The sequence below is a fragment of the Schistocerca cancellata genome, chromosome 2 (assembly GCF_023864275.1).
Source record: "Schistocerca cancellata isolate TAMUIC-IGC-003103 chromosome 2, iqSchCanc2.1, whole genome shotgun sequence".
NCBI lineage: Eukaryota > Metazoa > Arthropoda > Insecta > Orthoptera > Acrididae > Schistocerca > Schistocerca cancellata.
Genome location: NC_064627.1, coordinates 411094399 through 411116236, shown reverse-complemented (window position 1 = coordinate 411116236; position 21838 = coordinate 411094399). Strand labels below are relative to the sequence as shown.

Sequence of the window (21838 nt, the reverse complement as noted above, 5' to 3'; positions counted from 1 at the left end):
CCTCTACCGGTTTAAATACTCCTCATAGGAAAAAATGACTTTAGGGAAAAATATTTGTTTTGATGTTTCCTACAACCTCCCAGAGTTTGTCGGTTTAAATACTTTTCACCCTGTAGATATAGTAGTAGAAGATATTTCGTGCAACTGCTCGACAGGCCTCGTATTCGGAGAACGACTGCAATAAACAGTGGCAGGTGGAGAAGCAGCCGGCCCAGGGGCTTTCCTTTGCGGCTCCGGCGGCGCGCCGTCTCGCCCCGTACCTGGGACGGCGCATGCGCGCTGAAGCGCGGGCTATTTATTCCGGCGTCGGCGGTCGCGCAGCAGCCAGCAGCCGGCCGGGCCACACGGCACAGGCGCCGTATTGATTGCCGGCGCCGAGCCGGCCGCGCCACCGGTGGGCCGCCAGTTCCAGCAGCGGCGCCCACCATGGAGGACACGGCGGCGGTGGCGGCGGCGGCGGCGGCGGCGGCCCCGGGCGACGGGCCGGGCGCGGAGAAGCCAGCCGGCGGCGACAAGGACGCCGAGGAGGCGGCGGGGGCGGCGTCGACGTCGGCGTCGGCGCGGCTGCGCTGCTGCGGCCGGCCCTGGTGGCTGCAGCGCGCGTTCGCCGACCCCACGCTGGAGCGCCTCTACCAGTCGTACAGCACGCGCCAGAAGCGCTCCGGCCTGCTGTGCTTCCTGTACGCCGCCACGCTGTTCGACGTGTACGTGGCCGTCGTGACGACGGGGCAGCAGGACAAGCTGCTGCGCTGGCTGGCGCTCGGCTTCCTGGGCGTCAACGTGCTGCTGCTGTCCGTCTGCTACTACAACCTGGGCACCGACTCGGCGGAGGGCGGGGGCGGCGGGCGCGCCGGCCGCTGGGTGTCGGCCGCGTGGTGGGCGGCGCCGCACGTCGCCTGGCACCTGGCCACGGTGCAGCTGCTGGTGGCGCTCTTCCTGCAGCGGCGCGACGTGACGCCGCGCGACGCGCTCGGCTGGGCGCTGCTGCTCGACTACCTGCTGTTCGTGACGCTGCCGCTGCGGCTGCGCTTCTGCGCTGTGCTCAGCGCCGGCACCTGCGCCTCTTACCTCGTCACCGTCGCCGGGCTCGCCAGCAACGACGCCTACCTACCACAACAGGTAAACAACGCACTCGCACAGATACGCCGCCCGCGCACCGCTTCGCAGCTGGCCGCGTTGCTTAGTTACCGGCGACGCCGACTACTGCGCCGGACACTGTTACGCTTTTGTCTGCTCCACTCAGGAAGAAAGTATCCAGAAATGTATGATAACATACTACACACAGCAATTAAGCTGTAACAATGCCACTATACGAGACAAAGTGAATTAAAAGAAAAAAATAACAACCGCATAGATGTGGAGAGCGCTTTAATACTTCCGACACGCTCCACAAGCATCGGATGGTAATGATTTCAACGTCAATAGTCACTCGGGATGTCACGTACTGAATATGTGACGATTTCTTTCCCTAGACACTACTGCTCTAAAAGAATACAGAATCTTCTCCAGCAACCAGTGTATCGTGCAATAGCAGCTGTTCTAACGCATCTAGCAATACTTTCTTAACGACAAATGCTGTACTCAGTTATCCCTTCTATTATGTTTAATCTGCATGATAAATATTACACACTCTTTTGTTGTTAGAGGAACCACAGCTTATGTTATACATTGTTAATGTACAGAAATTCCCAAAAATTATAAAAAAAATCTCATAGACATTTAAATTTAAAAAAAAATTGTGAAAGTTCTTCCAGGCCGCATTAGATGTTTAGAGGTTACTTTATGCGGCACCACAACCGGTATCATACCACAACAGGTGCATCGGCAGGTTATAACCTATATGGAAAACAAAAAAAAGTTTTATAAGATGCTGTTAATGCGTAGTGTATAATGGCGACAAAACAGGAACATGTTTTTACTCACAACTTTTTACTTCATAAGGCGACAGAAAATGTACGACGTCCCAACATTCAAGCTGTAAATCTGTTAGTTGAGTAATCGCTTACAAAGTTGTTCATTGAATAGCTGCACTCCTAATTATACACCATTAGGTGAACGTAGGAAGCATCAAAACTCATGCTCCAATAATAAACCTAGGTACGAGAGTAAATCATTGCAATCAAAATATATAGGACGAAAACAGTGATAATAGCATCAAAACAGTGATCATTGGATATAGTGAAGTGAAAGACGTCAGTCGCCAAAGTTGTGTTATAATAGATTTAGTTGTCTAGAAAAACCGAAGTTCATGTAGACCACAAATAAAAGAGTCTCATAGCAACAACGATAAATATTGTTGCCAGAAACTAAGATAGCTTCCAGTCTCGCTGCCCCGATAATTGAAAGGTATTATCCGACATGTGGTGCTGTTGAGAATTCATGTTAGAAACACAGCGATCAATGGTACTGATGGTGTCTGCCGATGCCCAGTACTTGTCTAACCTAGTCATTGTAACTGTTGCAACTGCGATGTTGATAGACGTATTCCGTATTGGCTCACCGGACATGATCCTTGGTGCTGTCACACAAGTGTAATGTGGAAACGTTCATTACTTGATAAAAATAAAATTGAGTTTTTTGACACATTCGCTGTTTCTGATCGTGTTTATGCCACGTTTGTAAATGGTAGGGAATTTCACTGCGCACGCTGTTGATTTGAATCTTGCCTCATTGATATCAGTGTTCCCATTATTCTTACGTGGGGCAGTGTAGCTTACCACTGCGCTCCTCATACACATTAACGTATGTCATTTATGATACCTACGCTATAGGCAAAAACTACCTGTGTCATAAGAACGTTAAGAAACTATCCACTCTTTGAAACTCAGATCTACTATAAAAATCCAATAATTACAAATAAGCAATGTTTGATGATCAAGAGCATAGGCTGAAACTTATTACGAGTTATTGAAATATACAGTAGACACAAACGAATGGAAAACTTAATTCAGGATACTAGTTAACGTTATTTTATTAAATAATTTCATTTAAATCTTTCGCGTACTTTTTTTTTAATCGGGAGAGCTCGTGCAGTGTCTAAGACACTGCACTCGTAATTTGAAAGATCAGGATTCAAATCTGATATAAATTTTCCGTAGTCACCTGCAGAAAGACGCCTAAGTGCTCTCTTAATCAAAACCTTTCCTCCCCTCTTCTCGTCTATGTCAGTGTCTCAACCGAAGTTGACGTCTACGTGGCAATGAATTCTAATATTACCGGATAGGAAACATGAGATGTTTTTACCAATCTCACTCTACTAAGACTACTTAGTTTTTACAAACACGACATTGGTGTCATTCCAGGTGTTCCAGTATCGAATTTTACTTGTTAACGACTACATTGATACTCAGATGACAGAAGACAAGTAGTCTTCAACCATGTCGAAAAAGCATCATGAACAGCAGAGTCTTTGAGACTTGCGGTTACTTCTGACTCAGTACATTGCAGCTGTTGCTTTCTGTTTCCTGTATAACTAGCCTTTCTAGAATTTAATTCTTTGTTCGACGATATCTTTCTCAGTTCGCCAGTTTCATATTATATCTTGTTATGTAGAGAAGAGTACTGCTTAAAATGAGCACATCCGCAGGGTGTAGAGGCTTTGGTCATGACTGATATATGATGTATTTTCTCTGCTGCTACAGACATCGAACTTTGTCTGAAGGAGACTCTGAGCCATCAACTGAGTATCTTCAAGTGTTATAAGCTTTTGTCACTTTCGCGTTCTTCATCGTTTTTGAATTCCAGCACCTACTTTCAGTAGCCCATGCTCTACCACTGGAGTTACCATTATACACTCAGGAACCACTCAAGTTTGCAGCTATCTGTTTCTTGTGTCACGCTCTTCTAAACTCCAAAAAACCATTTGTACAATGATGCAAACTCATGTACCTCGGAGAAAGGATTAATTTATTGGACTGCTTAAATATAAGCACCCTTCTTTTTCAGGTTGCGGTTCGGATCTCACTTCCACACATTTCCAGTGTGCTACAAAATTCAGACCAGCGACACATACTTTTTGCAACAAATTCCAAATTGATGAATAAGTACATTCCGTTATTTTGAGACACGTCTGCAGTTTTGACGGTGTAGCCATGTCGTATTATGATAAAGCCGAAGCCTTCCCCTATTCATAACAGCGACAGGCACGGTGTTTTTGTACGTTGTATTTGAGCCTTCGCTTACAGTTAGTCACAAGCAGAACAGCAACAATAGTTTCGTGTAGCCCAATGGCCTGGGGCAAGTCTTTCAATTGGACGCAATTTCGGCGATTCGCAAAGAGGAAACACCTCTCTTGCTTTATAATATCAAATATATAGCACAATCTACACCGTGTATTTCTTATTGTAAGGATTGACCATCTTAACATCTGAAATACGGAGTGGATGTTAATGTTACCCGTATCAGCTGGCGATCGACGTCAAAACGTTTTGATGCCTGTGATAGTTTCCATCCTGCCCATATTTCAGAACTCAAGGCGACCTTATTCGTAGGTAAACGCTCTTTAAAATGAAAAGCAAAAGAATTACGTAGTCCAGAATAGTTGACATTATGCGAACAGTGTAACATGTAATTTTTATTTTATTTCTCCGACTCGTAACAATACCTGGTGAGGATTCCCGTATCTGTCAGCCGGAGAGGTTCCCAATGGGAGACTGTGAAATATTGGGCAACGTCAAACTGGACTCTGTAAGTATACGCCAACAACAGTTCACAAGTTCACCCTGAAACATGTCATAGAGAAGAAATGGAAATTCAAAATCTCTTGTTTGTAGATTTCCATAAAGCGTATGATGGTATGATGAGAGACAGCTTAAAAGAAATAATTACAGGGGCGGGAGTGCCGGAAAAACTCATCGTTCTAGTTAAAAAGTGGATATTAATAGTAAATATGTAGTGAGAGTGAAGAAGAAGAGTCATACCATTTTGCATTAGAAAATGGAGTGGTGCAGGTAGATTGTATAGTACCAATTCTGTTTAACCTGTCACCGAAAGAAACTTCAGAAATAAAAATACTAGGATAAGAAACTGGTATGAAAGAACTAATGCTTGCTGCTGCTGTGAATGTATTAGTGGGTAAAAGCTGGGAGGAAATAAGTGGGACTGATGGAACACGTGTAGACGAGGCAAGAGCAGTTGGTAATCAGTCAACAATAAGGAGGTATATGGAACTAAAAAACAAAGGAGAATGGGACAGAGATACCTTGACAGTGGCGCTGAAGTGAGATTTGTTCAAGTACCTGAGCACAGGAATAAACGGAAATAACGATACGAAGGAAGAGATTCTAATGGTAACAAAGTCTCATGAGAGGTGCCTCTTCGCTTTGCAGACATTGTACAAGAGCGTGTAAAGTTATGGTCAGGGTCTTACATGGGTCAGGGGCTTGGACAATGAACAAGAAAATAGTGGTTTAATTTATAACATTCGAAAACAACGTCAACAGGGCAATTGTTGGAACTGTAGAGGAAGATGGGCAATACAGGAAAAGAAAGGAGACACACAGAACCTATGGAATGAAAGAGATGTAGCAATAATTATTAAGGCCAGGAAGATTCAGTGACTGGAGAACGCTCTTAGACGACAAGCAGGAGTTTATTTCACACGGAAAACTCCTACATCGGTGATAAGTCGAAATGAGGGGAGATGTACATTTTCTGGCAAGGAGGAAAACATGGCACAGAAGGCGGGAAAGTGATACTATGAAACGCCTTTGATTCGAGTCGCCGGATATGTGGAGTTAGGTAATAATAATCGTTCTATTTTTTGTGTAAAAAAATTGGAATGAAATTCCTATTACCATAGTTTCGATGTACAGTGACAAACATGTAATTCACAATACCCACTTAAAAATCAATAAGTTACGTTAAAATCAATAAAAAACAAGACCCAATAACAACAGTGTAAGACGCAATAATCAGGTGAGACTTTATATTTCATTTATGTGCATACCATACAATAAAGCCTAAGAGACTGAAAGAACTGAAAGAATAGGTGTAAAAATGGTCGGAACAGGTATCAGTGATAAATGTACGTATGCGGTATTTTCTCATCGGCACAAACTGATAACTGCTTCGGAAACCCATTATATGAAATTACGTGAGAATGCATTGAAAAGCATTGATCGATAACACTGCGATAATTGTAGCAGAAAGCGAATAACAATCACCAGAAGATCGAAGTTGTGGCAGACACAACAAAAGGCAAGTAATGTAATTAGTAGACAACAGGCAGTATATGATCAAAAATAGCGGATGAACACCATCTTGAAGGCGTAAATGCATGAGTATTATATCTTCGGTAACAATACGAAAACTAAATGAGTGACTTCGAACGGTTCTTGGTTACATTCAGAGAGATTTCAAGTGTGCTGTCGTACACTGTGGGCCATGTTATTTTTAGGCAGGAACACCTGAAAAGCATTAAACACTCCTCTCTGCCGTGGGCCTGATTAGGTAACAGCTAGGGACCGCTGATCTATATAGCGAAATGTGTGAACCACTCGTCAGGTGATCTTGTGACATAATGAAAAGGACTTTGTTGTGATACTGTTACAGATGTCAGAGACAAAATGAGTCATAGTTAGAAGCGGTTTTTCGTGTTTTTATTAGAGAAAATTAATGTGAGAAAATTTTTTTGTGGTAAGCTCCTATGGGACCAAATTTATGAGGTCATCGGACGCTAGGCTTACACACTACTTAATCTAACTTAAACTAACTCAGGCTAAGGACAACACACACACACACACACACACACACACACACACACACACACACACACACATGCTCGAGGGAGGACTCGAACCTCCGACGGAGGGAGCCGCGCGAACCGTGCAAGGCGCCCAAGACCACGCGGCTACCCCGTGCGGCTATGTGAAAAAATAAAACCATAAACAACAACAAAAACGAAAAAAGAAAGTTGAAACGATAAGTACAAAAGCATCTAAATATGTGAACTTCGCTAGAATAACAAAGAGAGAACTCTACGTAAAACTTAAACGGTGTATGGGCAAGTTGGTGGAACATGGTTTAAGGAAAGGGGTAAATGACTGGGAAAGCATAAAATAGAAAATCAATACAGACTGCTGAGCAAGGTGGTTCCAGATGATTACAAGATAAGGAAAATGACATTCATCATAAAGTCGATAGAAAAACTTACGCACAGCAACAAACACCGACAACTTTATCAAAATAATAATCAGTCTTGAACAGGAAATACTATTCGGCGCTTTGCTATTTCGTACTTCTGCATTCATCTTCGTGTAATAATGGCGTGAATTTCAGGAACAACGTCCAGAGTCACCACTACAAAAAAGACATTACAAAACATGAAATACCTCTGTAATCTAAGAACGAAAACTATATGAAAGATAAATCTTTTAATACGAAGAATTGGCTAAGAACTTTGGGATCTTAAACGTCAACCGATAATCGAAGTGACGAAAACTGTCTCTGTGACTCATGACAAAGCATGGAAAGAACGAAAATCAAAAGAGGAGAAAATGCTGAATCGATATGTAAGAGAAGGGCAGGAATAACATTAGAAGAGACTAATAAAGATAACTATATAAACCATATTTTACACAGGAAGAGAACGTATGAAAATTTAATTAAATCATCTCAATACACAAAGAAATAAATCAGATCAGTCAAGGGCGTGTAGAGTGAAAGTAAGTGGCACTGAGAAAAGCTTTAAGAATTTTCTTTAAATCTAAATCAATTTTCTTTAAATCTAAATCATTGCAGAGCCTGGATAACGCTTCGGTAAGTGGAGCTCGGTTCTTTCAAATGGTATCCAACTTCCTGGTATCCAACAAAAAACTCTGATCTGCGATCTACTCTCCTGGATATCTGAACCTTAGTTCTGAAGCATCCATTACGTTTATAAAACCACTCTTGTCACTTTTTCTCCGCTGTTCGCATTCTCACTATCCATCTAGTCGATGTCTTAAACTTTCCTTAATACAAGAACATAGGATTTTTTTGTTATCTTACGCAATTCTCCTTTAGATATGATTAGGCACTATTTCGTGAATGATTTTCATGACTAGGAAACCGGTTGTATTAATGTCTACCTTTAGTTGCTGCAGGTTATTTGCACTATCAGTAAACATTACAATTTCATTGCAACAATAAGAATTATTTGAATATGTTCCATTGACACATATCAGTTTTTCGTTTTCTTAATTTAGGAATCTGAAAACTTCGCCTAGGGTTGATGGGAATAGTTTTGTTGGTATTGACTCTCATGGCCTGAATCTCGCGTCAATTTTGAATTTCTCGCTATAATCCTTCAGTACTATGGAAGCTTCGGTACACCTTTATTTAGAGGATAGAGAGAATTGAGAAGGATGAGAAAAAGTTTACTGTACTAAGTGGAATATATGTAACAAACCATTGACGTAGTGCGAACGCAACATTTTAAGATAGTTTCAAGTGGATGTTCGTAAATTTTGTGGCTCTCTACTGAGACGATGAGGTATCGTTTCATGTACAACGCATACGTTAGTAAGAATATTTGTGAGAATCCTCATAAATAAATAATAATGAAAATTTAGTTATTGAGTAATTGGGATGATTTCCCTGTAGTATGTTTCAGGTTTAAATTACGGTAGAATTACATTCACTTAGGTTTTCCGTCAACAAAACCGTACCCGATTCTTGTCACTACCATCCCCCAGAACTAAGTCTTAATATATATCATATGACCAACCGCAAGCTGGAATTAAGTACTTGAGAAACAGAAAAAAACCAAAAGAAGGAAAACTCGTTCATTTTTGTATCGACTGCCAGACTGAAAATCATAGTTCACAGCGAGGAACCTATAACTTCAATAAATTTGGCAACAACGGACGCGACGAACGTGGTATGTCACAGAAAGTTTGATTTATTAAAATTTTGTCTTATTCCTTGAACCTTCAAGATCCTTAGACATTACTTTGCCTGAATTAAGGCAATTATATGAGGACTTACAGCTAAAAAAAATTCAGTCAAGAACTTGAAACTAAGAAACAAGTATCTGAAATGGAGAATACGCGACCGCATTTCGCATATAAAAATCAGATTCAACATAACATGGTTGTAGATAATAATACTGAATTCTGAATGTTTATGCCATGTGATAACTCTTTTATTAGCATTAAGAATCACAGGAGTAAAGATTTAAACATCTCAGATAATATAAGGCAAATAAGCAGCAAGCGTTATTACGGTTATCTGCATTCTTGTCGTCATAGATAAGATATTGACCCATTGTAAGTAGTTGATAAACAGTAAATTCATGCTGTTTTTGTGGTCCTCCCTTACGATTTTTTGTGGATAAAACATATTCTTTCGTCAATCAACTTCTTACATTTAGGAAATACTTCCTTAATAAACGAAATTTACTTTATAATTGTTTAGACTTGCTTTCGGTAATTCTCAGTGGCGGTAGTACCGTATTTTTTATTGTGCCCTATGAAATTACATGCGAACGGATAAAGCCAAAGATGTAGAAAATTCTAGTTAAATGGTATAGTTTGTGTACATGGTTTTTCTGTCTTAGGCAAATTCAGTCATTTCATTTCTGGTTTATGCATTATCTTATTTAGATAGACATTCTGATAAACAAATGTCAGCCTAAACAGCTCATATTTAACAAGTCATCTAGTGTTCCTTCAGCTTACCAGTACCGTTCAAAACGTTAGCAATAGAGTTTTAAACAAGGACTTACACTACAGTTATTTCTTTGCTGCGGTTGCGATACTTTTGTCATTTTCGAGACGGAGACATTTCTTTGAAGTTAGTGCCTAGACGCAAGTGTCCCCTTGATTTTATTCTTTTTCTTTTTTTAATATATCGGTATAATCAACGCTCAAAGGAGCTAACGTAATATTCCCTTCTAGAATAACATTACTTTGCGTTTACACCCCAATTAAAAAATAGTTGTAGGGTACCACAATTCAGAATGGTATAAAAAATCAACATTCATTGATCTTGTAGAGTTTACTATTCATATTGCGCGCCTGTCTCTTCACTGTGGACGTGCTACTCTTTACCATACTGCTGATTACCGACTGCCTTCCTAATGTATTGACATTTTCCGAGAAATTATTCCACCTAACGTCACTGATGCGTTTCTCTCAGAAGTGTAAACTGTATTATACCAGAAGCTCCTAAATTTTCTTACAGTTCTTCTCACTATTTTATTTATTTATTTAGTTTTAGTGAACAATGAGAACACGTAAGATTTTAATGTCGCCTCTGTATTTTCTGCATTATATGCGCAGTCCAAGAAGACCCTCAATGAGATGAGAATTTTGAATAGCTGAATCGATAGAAATTGGCCGATATTGCTCAGTTTCCGCTGGCTGTAAACATTGTCAAACAGACAATACAGATTTTAGTGCGTATATTATGTCTATGAATGAGATGTTTTCAAACTCAGATATTCTTAACGTTTCAGGAATCACTGACTCCCTGAAATGCGTCTGCTTTCGCAGATTTAGATGTGCTAAACGTAGTGCTGTCTGCTAGCTGAAGCTGGCAGCGACAGCAAATCAGTCAACAGAAACTGACGTCACTGAACTAGTCTCGATCATGTACTCGTAGCTCCATCAGTAACCTTGCCATGAGTGCTCGTAGGGTGTGCGCATGGTTTCTAATGTATTATTTATAATTTTGCTGTAATTCTGCTAGGGTTAACCTCAACGAGTAGTCGCCGACTCAAAGAACTGCTGCTCGTTTCATGTTCACTTAATTTGTCAAACTTCCCCTTCTTTGTATGATCACTTATTTCTTAATTATTTTCATCTTCGTTAAGCTCCAGATCTTATATAAATTCTCGTCAGGGTCAGAGTTGCAATTTAATTTCTGAAATCTAAATCTTTGAATAAATATGACGTAGTGCAGTGTACCAAGTATTTCCGAAGCGTATCTTCTAGTGTTCACGACGTTTCATGAATATGTGTACTGTAACTATTTGAAGCATTTTTTCATCCACGCTATATTCTGCAATAATTATTTCCTTTCTCACATCTTCTACAGAGTTTCATTTCGCCACATCTATCAGTTGTCTACCAATTTCATACATTATATCGATTTACTCATATGACTTTTGTATTAAGGAGTCATCTGGTTGCAAAATATGCGTGGAAATCTATGTAATGGTGGTTGGAAATGACGTTATTTCTGATTTGAGAAGAATAATTCCGTTAATGCATTTCTCATCGAAAGTCAGTTTGTCACTATGATACCCATGCGTAACTGGCACGTCCAGTCACCCCGATGATGATGTTTCTCTATCTTTCGGATATTGTATAATCATTATATCTCCAGTTTCTTCATCTCTGCTTTCGAATGTTCCAATATTTATTAATGCCGTGACGTCCATTGTCTTTCGCATTTTCTCGCCTTTAATAATAGGGATGTATCTCTTTGAATTTCAGTGAGCTTTCCCGTGAAAAAGACAAGAGTGTCCGTTAAATGTTTATTTTCAACTTGATTGCTTTTTTTAAGAAATAAGTGGTTAGGGAAATGAGATTAACTACATGTAGAGGAGAGGGTGAGACTTAGAGGATAGCATGTAGTCGAAAAAGCAAAACTGTTCGCACGCAAAATAATTAAGACCCACATCTGCCATTCTCAGTGTGTCCAACCATGTCACAAATTGTGGCAACGGTTCCGCCCCGTTAATGCTCATGTTGGGCTATAGCGGCAACATACTACCAGTGAGCCGTGCTATACACAGCATTAGAAATTAATACCAATCAAACATCATACATGGAAGTATGGAATGTTGACAGCGATCAGAAATATACATTGATTTAAGCGGCAGCTCTAGATGCAGTTCGCAAAATATGTTCGTGTACATGCGCAAAAAGCTCACAAAGTGTATGATCGTCACCCAGTCAATATTTTTTATGCCCCGTCGTGATAGGTGCCATGGGCCTTTCTGTGGTAGCTTGTCTTGATGAGTACAATATTGGTGTTTACTTATAGTCTTAAAGATTTACAGTACGACCTAATAATGACTGTATTACAAAACGCACAAATTTTTAAACAAGTTCATCCGTTTTTTAAGTACATTCGTTTCATAGGAGTGGGACAGTATTATTATTCTAACAAATAAATGATTTTAGATCAATGAAAAGTCTAGCAAAATTTTATATTTTATGAATCTCGTATTTCAAATGCAGGAGAGAGTAACTAATTCAACAATTGTTCAGTTCTTTGACATGAATGAAACTGGTAATTATATACTTTTGTTCAAATTACGACTCAAATATAAGCGTCAAGCTCAACAGAAGTCATTTTGACTTTTTATTTGGGAACACTAAAATTCACTATCACACTCAATTTCGAACACAATCAGGTCCAGATTAAACTGCCAAAGAGAAAGGTTTGCCTGTATGCATAAAACTATTCACAGAAGCAGTGGGTAGGATAGGGAAGTAGATGCAGCAGAAAAAATCATTAAGATGAAATTGAGAAAGAGAGGAGAAAAAGGAAAAAAGTTTAATGATGAACTCATGAAGTTTGGTCTTCAATAAAATTAAAAGTTTTGTGGGGAAAGTGAGTTCAACTATTCAGCGTAAAGGGTCTGAATAAGATGTTGAAATTCTGTCAGGCAATATATATTAAAATCCGTTTGGACACGTGTAATGATCCGAAAAATATAAGCAGATACAGGACAAGCGTAGAATATGGATTTCCAACGGAAATTATTGTTCGAATCTCCCTAAACTTCAAGGAAAATAGAATTCAATAATTTCGGGGGTCTGTGGGTATCAAACTACAGACGCAAGATGACAGAATGCACTAAGCTTTGCCTTACTACAAATAGAATTTAATTTGAGAAAATGACTCTTTACATTGTTTTTAATTTGCCCTCAAGATGCTGTCATTACATAAAATCACTTCGAAGACAGAGGAAATGTCTCTTTTACAGAAGAGTTCGCAAATGAAAGCAGTAGAGGTGGGCAAACTCGTTCATTTTCCGGAACTAGTTCACTGGTGATCGTTACTTTTTTTATTCGTTCACCATTCCTTTTTGTCTGATCGTGTGCTGTATGGATTTTAGGTAAATTTACCGAAAGAATATCAAGTTCCGCAAGTATTACTTTTGTGTGATAAGTTCATTGATTACCTGGTGTAAATAAGTGTTCACTTCCTTACCCGTATGTATTCTCAGAACGCTTCATATTATTCGAATGACGTGATGGGCCAGTGACCTCAAGCTAGATAGATAGAGCCCAAGACACCCCGAGCGGAAGTACGAATTATGGAACCTGTTTACGACCCAGAACAGGCAACTCCAGTTGCCGTCTACTGTCAAAGGAATCTTGTAGTCGTAACAAGTACAATGTTTTGGGTTTCAGCTTGTTTACAGAAAATTATGTATATTTGCGTAGGCGTTAGTAGCATGAAATAAATCGAAGTAAACTATTATCTGTCAAACCAACATTAATAGTTTTCTTCTACAATTTACGAGTGTGTAAATTAACTAGGCATCAAAGTATTATGCCGTGGGAAGTGGAGATTAATTTGGAAAATTAACGACGACTTCCAGCTCATAGTATAAACTTCAGCTCTCCTTTATTTTGCACAATTTGCTACCAGTTTCTGTCAATGACAGTTAGTAGCGAATTGTGCAAAATAAAGGACATCTGAAGATTTCACCACGAATTTTAATAGTTATTTTGCGGCAGAATATTCCCACCTGCAAACATACGTAAATACCATCACAGGAGCTAAGAAACTGCATACTAAAATTAGAACGGCAGCAACTTCATAAATATGCTGGGAGATCGTCGAAACTTAAAAAGTGAAAAGAAACAACACCTTTTTTCAAAGCCTTGACGAATTAGCAGACGCCATTGCTTGTAAGAGCTTTACAGTCGAAATAGATAACCAGTTTTTGATCATTCAGCAGCTGAAAAGAACCCCAAGGTACATGTATGGAAACAATTATTATTTAATCGAGAAAGAGAACTTCTGAGCGAGAATAAGCAACCAGTCGAGAGATCATAAAATGGAATATTAATGTACTTAACAGATAAATTTTACCCACCTGTGTATTTGAATATAAAAGAAAAGTTCAGTACTGCTAATTTTACGCATATTTCGATTGTTTAACGTACTACGGAAAAGGGCAGGAAAAATTTGTACATGAAACTTACACTCATTGGCTTTTCTGTTACATTGTTAGTCTGTGTCACAATGGCATAAAGTACGACCTGTTTTAGACGATCTTAGGTTAAGTAGTGTGTAAGCTTAGGGACTGATGACCTTAGCAGTAAAGTCCCATAATATTTCACACACATTTGAACATTTGAACCCAAGGGGTATCTTCAACCTGGTGCGTCATTGGGTTAACTGCCTCACGGAGATTTTGCCTGGCATACCGATTCTGGACTGTGCGGCCTTGGAACGGAAGCTCTTTGATTGCCACTTATAATTACGGTAAAGCTTCTGGTGGATATTGTTAATTCATTAGCTACAGAGTTTTATGATGGGTAAAGCTCTTTGTATTTTTAAAACTACACTCCTGGAAATTGAAATAAGAACACCGTGAATTCATTGTCCCAGGAAGGGGAAACTTTATTGACACATTCCTGGGGTCAGATACATCAAATGATCACACTGACAGAACCACAGGCACATACACACAGGCAACAGAGCATGCACAATGTCGGCACTAGTACAGTGTATATCCACCTTTCGCAGCAATGCAGGCTGCTATTCTCCCATGGAGACGATCGTAGAGATGCTGGATGTAGTCCTGTGGAACGGCTTGCCATGCCATTTCCACCTGGCGCCTCAGTTGGACCAGCGTTCTGCTGGACGTGCAGACCGCGTGAGACGACGCTTCATCCAGTCCCAAACATGCTCAATGGGGGACAGATCCGGAGATCTTGCTGGCCAGGGTAGTTGACTTACACCTTCTAGAGCACGTTGGGTGGCACGGGATACATGCGGACGTGCATTGTCCTGTTGGAACAGCAAGTTCCCTTGCCGGTCTAGGAATGGTAGAACGATGGGTTCGATGACGGTTTGGATGTACCGTGCACTATTCAGTGTCCCCTCGACGATCACCAGTGGTGTACAGCCAGTGTAGGGGATCGCTCCCCACACCATGATGCCGGGTGTTGGCCCTGTGTGCCTCGGTCGTATGCAGTCCTGATTGTGGCGCTCACCTGCACGGCGCCAAACACGCATACGACCATCATTGGCACCAAGGCAGAAGCGACTCTCATCGCTGAAGACGACACGTCTCCATTCGTCCCTCCATTCACGCCTGTCGCGACACCACTGGAGGCGGGCTGCACGATGTTGGGGCGTGAGCGGAAGACGGCCTAACGGTGTGCGGGACCGTAGCCCACCTTCATGGAGACGGTTGCGAATGGTCCTCGCCGATACCCCAGGAGCAACAGTGTCCCTAATTTGCTGGGAAGTGGCGGTGCGGTCCCCTACGGCACTGCGTAGGATCCTACGGTCTTGGCGTGCATCCGTGCGTCGCTGCGGTCCGGTCCCAGGTCGACGGGCACGTGCACCTTCCGCCGACCACTGGCGACAACATCGATGTACTGTGGAGACCTCACGCCCCACGTGTTGAGCAATTCGGCGGTACGTCCACCCGGCCTCCCGCATGCCCACTATACGCCCTCGCTCAAAGTCCGTCAACTGCACATACGGTTCACGTCCACGCTGTCGCGGAATGCTACCAGTGTTAAAGACTGCGATGGAGCTCCGTATGCCACGGCAAACTGGCTGACACTGACGGCGGCGGTGCACAAATGCTGCGCAGCTAGCGCCATTCGACGGCCAACACCGCGGTTCCTGGTGTGTCCGCTGTGCCGTGCGTGTGATCATTGCTTGTACAGCCCTCTCGCAGTGTCCGGAGCAAGTATGGTGGGTCTGACACACCGGTGTCAATGTGTTCTTTTTTCCATTTCCAGGAGTGTAGTTACATAACGCGTGAACGGTTAGACACGTGTCCCATCTTCTGCCTTGTAATGGAAGGCGGTTTTTGTCACGGAAAACATGATGTTTGCCAATGAACTGACTTTTTTTAATGTCCTAACGATTTCTCATTCCTTTTACTTGCCAATAGCTTCTATTCTGAAATGTTTTTAACTTGTAACTGGTATTGGGTAATACTACTTCTTTATCTGATTTCATTACTGATTATTTGTATGTAATAGAGCAATAATGAAATAGACAAACATTTAAACACAATTTTCGCAATATTTTTCTCTATTGTAATACCTGTAAATTTGAATAGAATATTTGTTCCTAGGTACATGAGTACGCTGTTCCTTGAAGTAGTTATTTACTTTTGGAAAACCTTACTTTTCCAGAGCAGTTTTTGTAGTTTCAGAAAAAGGCTGCAGCAAACATAAAGTGAATGCTGGCATTACAAAATGCCATAAGAAAATATATTAAAATTACAGGGCCGGCTGGAAGCGGAAACTTGAGAAGTATTCCAAGGTATAACATCTTCCCTACCCAAAGTCTACGTCAGATGAAGCATGTCAGTAATCGAAATTTTGGCAGTTACTGGTATGCTATATGATGCCTTCATTTAAACACTGAAAGGCAACAACCGCTGTACCACTGGCTTTCACTTGCCAACACTTTTGCGCTGTGTTTACCCATATTGCTTTCCGGATTTTGTTATCATCGCCTCTTCGTTGTGGTAGGTACCTAACTAGTTGCTGGCAGGCTTATCAGATTGCAGCCTGCACCTCTTCATAAATCTGAACGAGATAGCAATGGTGTGACACAGATAAGAGAACGGTTAACATGCTTTACCGTTCTGTTAAATAAAAATACCTAGCAACTACTTCTTATCTCAGTATTTTACATTTTATACACAGTTTTGGTTTTTATCGCTACCAGATTTATTTTTGTTGTGTGGTGTTCTCTGCATTGTGCGTTTTTGTAGGCACTGTTTCAACGCTTGTTTTAGCAGTTTCTTATTCATCCAGTGCCACTAACACTTAGAATGTTCCTGAATGCTTTACGTAAGAATTACTTCGAGATGTTCTTCTCTTTTTTCCCCCGCTCGGTATTTTATATTTTCGTTCTTTTCACCTTGACTGTTTAATGGAACTTAGTAATTTACCTACGCTAAGTAATGGCATAGTGGTTTTTCTAGTGATTATTGTGGCTGAACTCTCAGTCCCAGTCATTATGTGACACTAAATTGGTAATTTTTACTATATTTTTCTATTGCTTCTTTCTGGATCGCAGATTCAGATATTTAAGTTCAAAATCCAGCGTCACTCAATTGACACTTTTTGCCCAATGAGCAATGTCAACAATATAGGACCCTCGGACTGCTGTGAAGGGACAGGCCCACATGGATATACCTTGAATTCGCCGTTATAGGGCCTGTTGTGGTCTGTCAGGTACATATTCCCGTCTCTGTTTCAGACTTTTGCAACGAATAACGGAAGTTGAGACAAGACCTAGTGTCACTTAGATTTCTGTCACACACGACGTCATTAATTGATTACACAAGTACCACATTGCTCTCTACGGGGAGGCGTATGCCATCAGGATCATTATAGTCAGTGTTAATATCTCTGAAGAAGTATTCGATTTCATGTGCTTTCGGACGTCCATTGTTTTGATTTATCAGTCTTTCCACAGGTTTGATGCTTCCCGCCACGAATTCCTCTCATCAGAGTAGCATTTGCAACCTACGTCTTCAATTATTTGCTGGATGTATGACACTCTCTGTCTCCCTTTACAGCTTTTACCTTCTACAGTTCCCTGTAGTACCATGGAAGTTATTCCCTGACGTCTTTCGGATATCCTGTTATCCTGTCCCTTCTTCTTGCCAGTGTTTTCCGTATATTCTTTTCCTCTCAGATTCTGTGTGAACCTCCTCATTCCTTACCTTATCAGTCCACCTAATTTTCAGCATTCTTCTGTAGCGCCACATCTCAGATGCTTCTATTCACTTCTGTTCCGGTTTTCCCACAGTGCACGTCTCACTGCCATACAATAATGTGCTCCAAACGTTCATTCTCAAAAATTTCTTCTTCAAAGTAAGACCAATGTTTGATTGTAGTAGACTTCTCTTGGCCAGTGCTAGTCTGCTTTTTATGTCCTTGCTCCGTCCATCATGGACAATTTTGCTGTTTAAGTAGCAGAAATCATTAATTTCATTTACTGCGTGATCACCAGTTACGATGTTAAATTTCTCACTGTTCTCGTTTCTGCTGTTTCTCATTACTTTCGTCTTTGGTTCAAATGGCTCTGAGCACTATGGGACTTAACATCTGAGGTCATCAGTCCTCTAGAACTTACAACAACTTAAACCTAACTAACCTAAGGACATCACACACAGCCATGCCCGAGGCAGGATTCGAACCTGCGACCGTAGCGGTCGCGCGGTTCCAGACTGGAGCGCCTAGAACCGCTCGGCCACACTGGCCGGCTCAGGGCAGTGCAGCATCATTTGTTTAACCAGTTGTTATCCCTTCTCTCCAACCGGTTATTCTATTTCTGTGTACGCTTTGCTATTTCTGTGAATTTGTGCAGGTGTATACAACTCTACCGTTCTGGCTGATATATTTATTTTCTATCAGACTGGAACGATTTTATCTCTTCGTTTCTTGTTGTAGTCTACTTACTGCTGCGCATCTCTCACAACCCACGTCAACGATAATCCGTTTTGTTTTCACTCACAATAATCCAGCTCTGCTGTTTCGCCCAAAGTCCATAATACTTTTTCTTGGTGTCTAAGTAAGCTTTGTTCTGATAAGATTTTTCCAGTGTTTCTGCCCTCTGCTGGTTTTCTAGCAACTCCTCCGTCAGTATGACCGAGTTACAATTGTGCCATCGAGGTAGATGGGTTTAGAATCCTATGCTGTTGGTTATTGCCTCTTGTTTAATGGTAAAAGATAGTGGTTTGTAACAGAAACTGATTTTGTAAATTTATTGTTAAACGCAACAGCATGACAATATGTTTTCCTGAAAATGGTAGTAAGTTTTAGAAAGTAGATTCTATCAACAAAATTGGAGAACAGTTCAGAGAGTGTAAGATGCATGTCTTGGTACGATGAATCTGTTGTTATCTCTCCTGTTTGTCTGATAGAATCAAATGATGGAAAAGTAAAACGTGCACTATGAGTGTTTAAAATTATAAAATAACTCTTGTTAGTTCGCAGCTTAAAACGTAGCACTTTCAATATACGCGAAGATTTGCGAGAGGGGAATCGCTTTAAACAGGAAAAAAATGTCTTAAAACCAAGCACGTGTTGATCCTACGAACGTTTGATAATTGTCTTGGCTCTTAAGAAGATGAGTGATAAACTGGTTCTGGAAGTGGGGTCGACCGCGGTGGTGCTGGAAATGTAGAACGTCTGCCAGCACTGCGCGGATAACATCCAGTCTGTTCTCGGGTTGTACGACCATGGTGAAGAGGCAAATATATTTCTCGGTTCTGGCCATCTCTTCTCCACTTTATGGCTGCCACAGTACCTTTCATTCTCTATATTCTGCTTACAATTTTCTGCTCGTCACATTTGGCGTACGAGGGTGTAATGAAAAATAATACCTCCGAATTTTTTATGTGAAAGTTTCTAAAGCTTTTTTAAAAAAATAAACCTTATTAACTTTCTACATCTCTATTCGTCATGTTTACATATTTGTTTCCCGAGATAGTCACACAGGTGACGAACACATTTCCTCCAACGACAGACCAGTTTGCTGACCTATTTACAGTACAAGAATAAAAAGGATGTAGTGAGTAGCAACGGATAGAAACTTAACACAAAGCAATTACATTTGTACAAAGTAGCTCCACAGCCTCATCTCTGCTTGCATCGCTTCATCTCTATCAAAGTGAAGCTCTCGTTCTTTAAGTTTTGGAAACAGATGAAAATCGGATGGGGCCAAGTCAAGACCCTACGGAGGATGATCGATGACAGTGAACCCAAGCCGTCGGATTGTTGTAGATGTCGTAGCGCCCCCGATACAGGGCATTTATCAATCCACTGTTGATATAATGTATATACAGATGTAGATGTAGATATACAGTGCGACATATAATGTCCTCGTGCGTCTATACCATCAAAACATTAACCCAAAATTTATTTTCGAGAATAGTGCTATTCATTTTGCCGAAACTACAAGACCTGTTTTAGTGATTTGCGCTCTTCAAACGGCCTCACATACATGTTACGCAGTACATAGTACAGCGAGCTCCACTAGAGAGAGCACATTAGTTTTCTGTGTGTAATTAATCTGTTTAGGTAATAATCTCTTTTGATAAACAGGGGTAGAGAAAGATCGATTATAAAAGCCATTTCATGGTAGAGGGTGGCTGGTCTGTGAAATTACATCCGATTTTGGGAATTTCGTTGTTTCAGTTTTCCACTCTACAGTGCTGCTCTTGGTGTATCATCTTTCCTTTCTTTTCCTTTACGAAAAACCCTCTGCCCCAAATCGTTACGCATGCTTATAGCTTTCACGAGTAATACTAATGTATATCGTAAGTAAATATTTTACAACCATGCACTCACACTGTTCCAATCCATAATGTGAGTACAAGTAAGACTAACACTCTCGGAACCCGAAGAAAACGCCCAGGACAGCCGTACGGCAAATGAAATATTCAACTTCTGTGGAACTAGAAGATTTCAGTCATTAGAAAATTGCAGAAATTACATGAGGCACATGGTTTACGCTGCTTTATAACAAGAAATGTTTCATTTTGCACCCAAAGAGTCTTTATTAAGCAAAATTGCGAAGCCGTTGTAGTCTTAGTTTAGGCAATGAAATGCCTTGGGCCGGCCGCGGTGGTCTCGCGGTTCTAGGCGCGCAGTCCGGAACCGCGCGACTGCTACGGTCGCAGGTTCGAATCCTGCCTCGGGCATGGATGTGTGTGATGTCCTTAGGTTAGTTAGGTTTAAGTAGTTCTAAGTTCTAGGGGGCTGATGACCACAGATGTTAAGTCCCATAGTGCTCAGAGCCATTTTTTTTTTAATGCCTTGGTTGTCGTGCAAATAAAGTACGCCCCCTCACGAAACAATTACCACTTTCTGAACTACTCTCGCATCACAGTTAAGGGTAAACAAAAGAGGGGGAGGCAGATGGAGAGTGCGGGGGTAGAGTCAGAGTCTGTGTTTCGTGTCTCACCTGAGCGTGAGCGCGCCTCAGCAGACGATCCACCTGTAACGCCACCCGTAAACCAAACAGGTTTTACGACGCCCTTTACTCGCCTAAACGAAAGCGCTTCCCGAGGTAACCGCAGCCAAGGCGCCGCCTACCCAGGGAGGTGAGAGACGCTTCCAGCGTGGAGCACCTCATCTGCGCGGATAATCGCGTCGTTAGGCGTGCAGCGCAGCGCCGAGTGATTCCGCGGCAATAAAGCGAGCCCTGGCCGCTGCCCGCTGCCCGCGGCCTGGCCGCCTACTCAGCTCCCCTACACCACCTTCCCCCACCCCTCCCGTGCCGCCCCCACCCTCCCACCCTGTGACGCTTTTATCGCCCGCTCGCATGAATGGGTCCCCGATGCCAGGGGCCACGCCGCACTCGCCCTCTACAGTAGCCGCGCAGGCGCTCGCACGCTAGGCGCAAACTGCCTCCAGCAGACGCAATTCCTCTCGTACCATTTCACCTACATTGTTCGCCATCCATTATCGGCTCAAATTTTCTGTGACTAATACTTAATTACGCTCTCTCCAGCTACCCTAATTCAAATACACTAGAGGTATTTTATCCCTTAACCAAATAATCGCAGTAACAGCTCTGAGGAACTGAACTTCCAGTTATAGATATTGTTACAGTGCTCTATAAATTTAAACGATATACACAAGACAATAATATCTATCCGAATAATTGTGTA

At 41.5% G+C, this 21838-nt stretch overlaps 1 protein-coding gene across 1 annotated transcript in view; it reads left to right on the top strand.

Annotated features, from left to right (window-relative positions):
• Positions 1-1045: 1045 nt before the first annotated feature.
• LOC126146011 (adenylate cyclase type 3) overlaps positions 1046-21838 on the top strand; it is a 923811-nt gene continuing 903018 nt past the window's right edge. The window contains exon 1 of the mRNA XM_049915594.1: positions 1046-1119. The gene's annotated coding sequence lies outside the window, so the exon portion shown is untranslated. The remainder of the gene's footprint in view (positions 1120-21838) is intronic.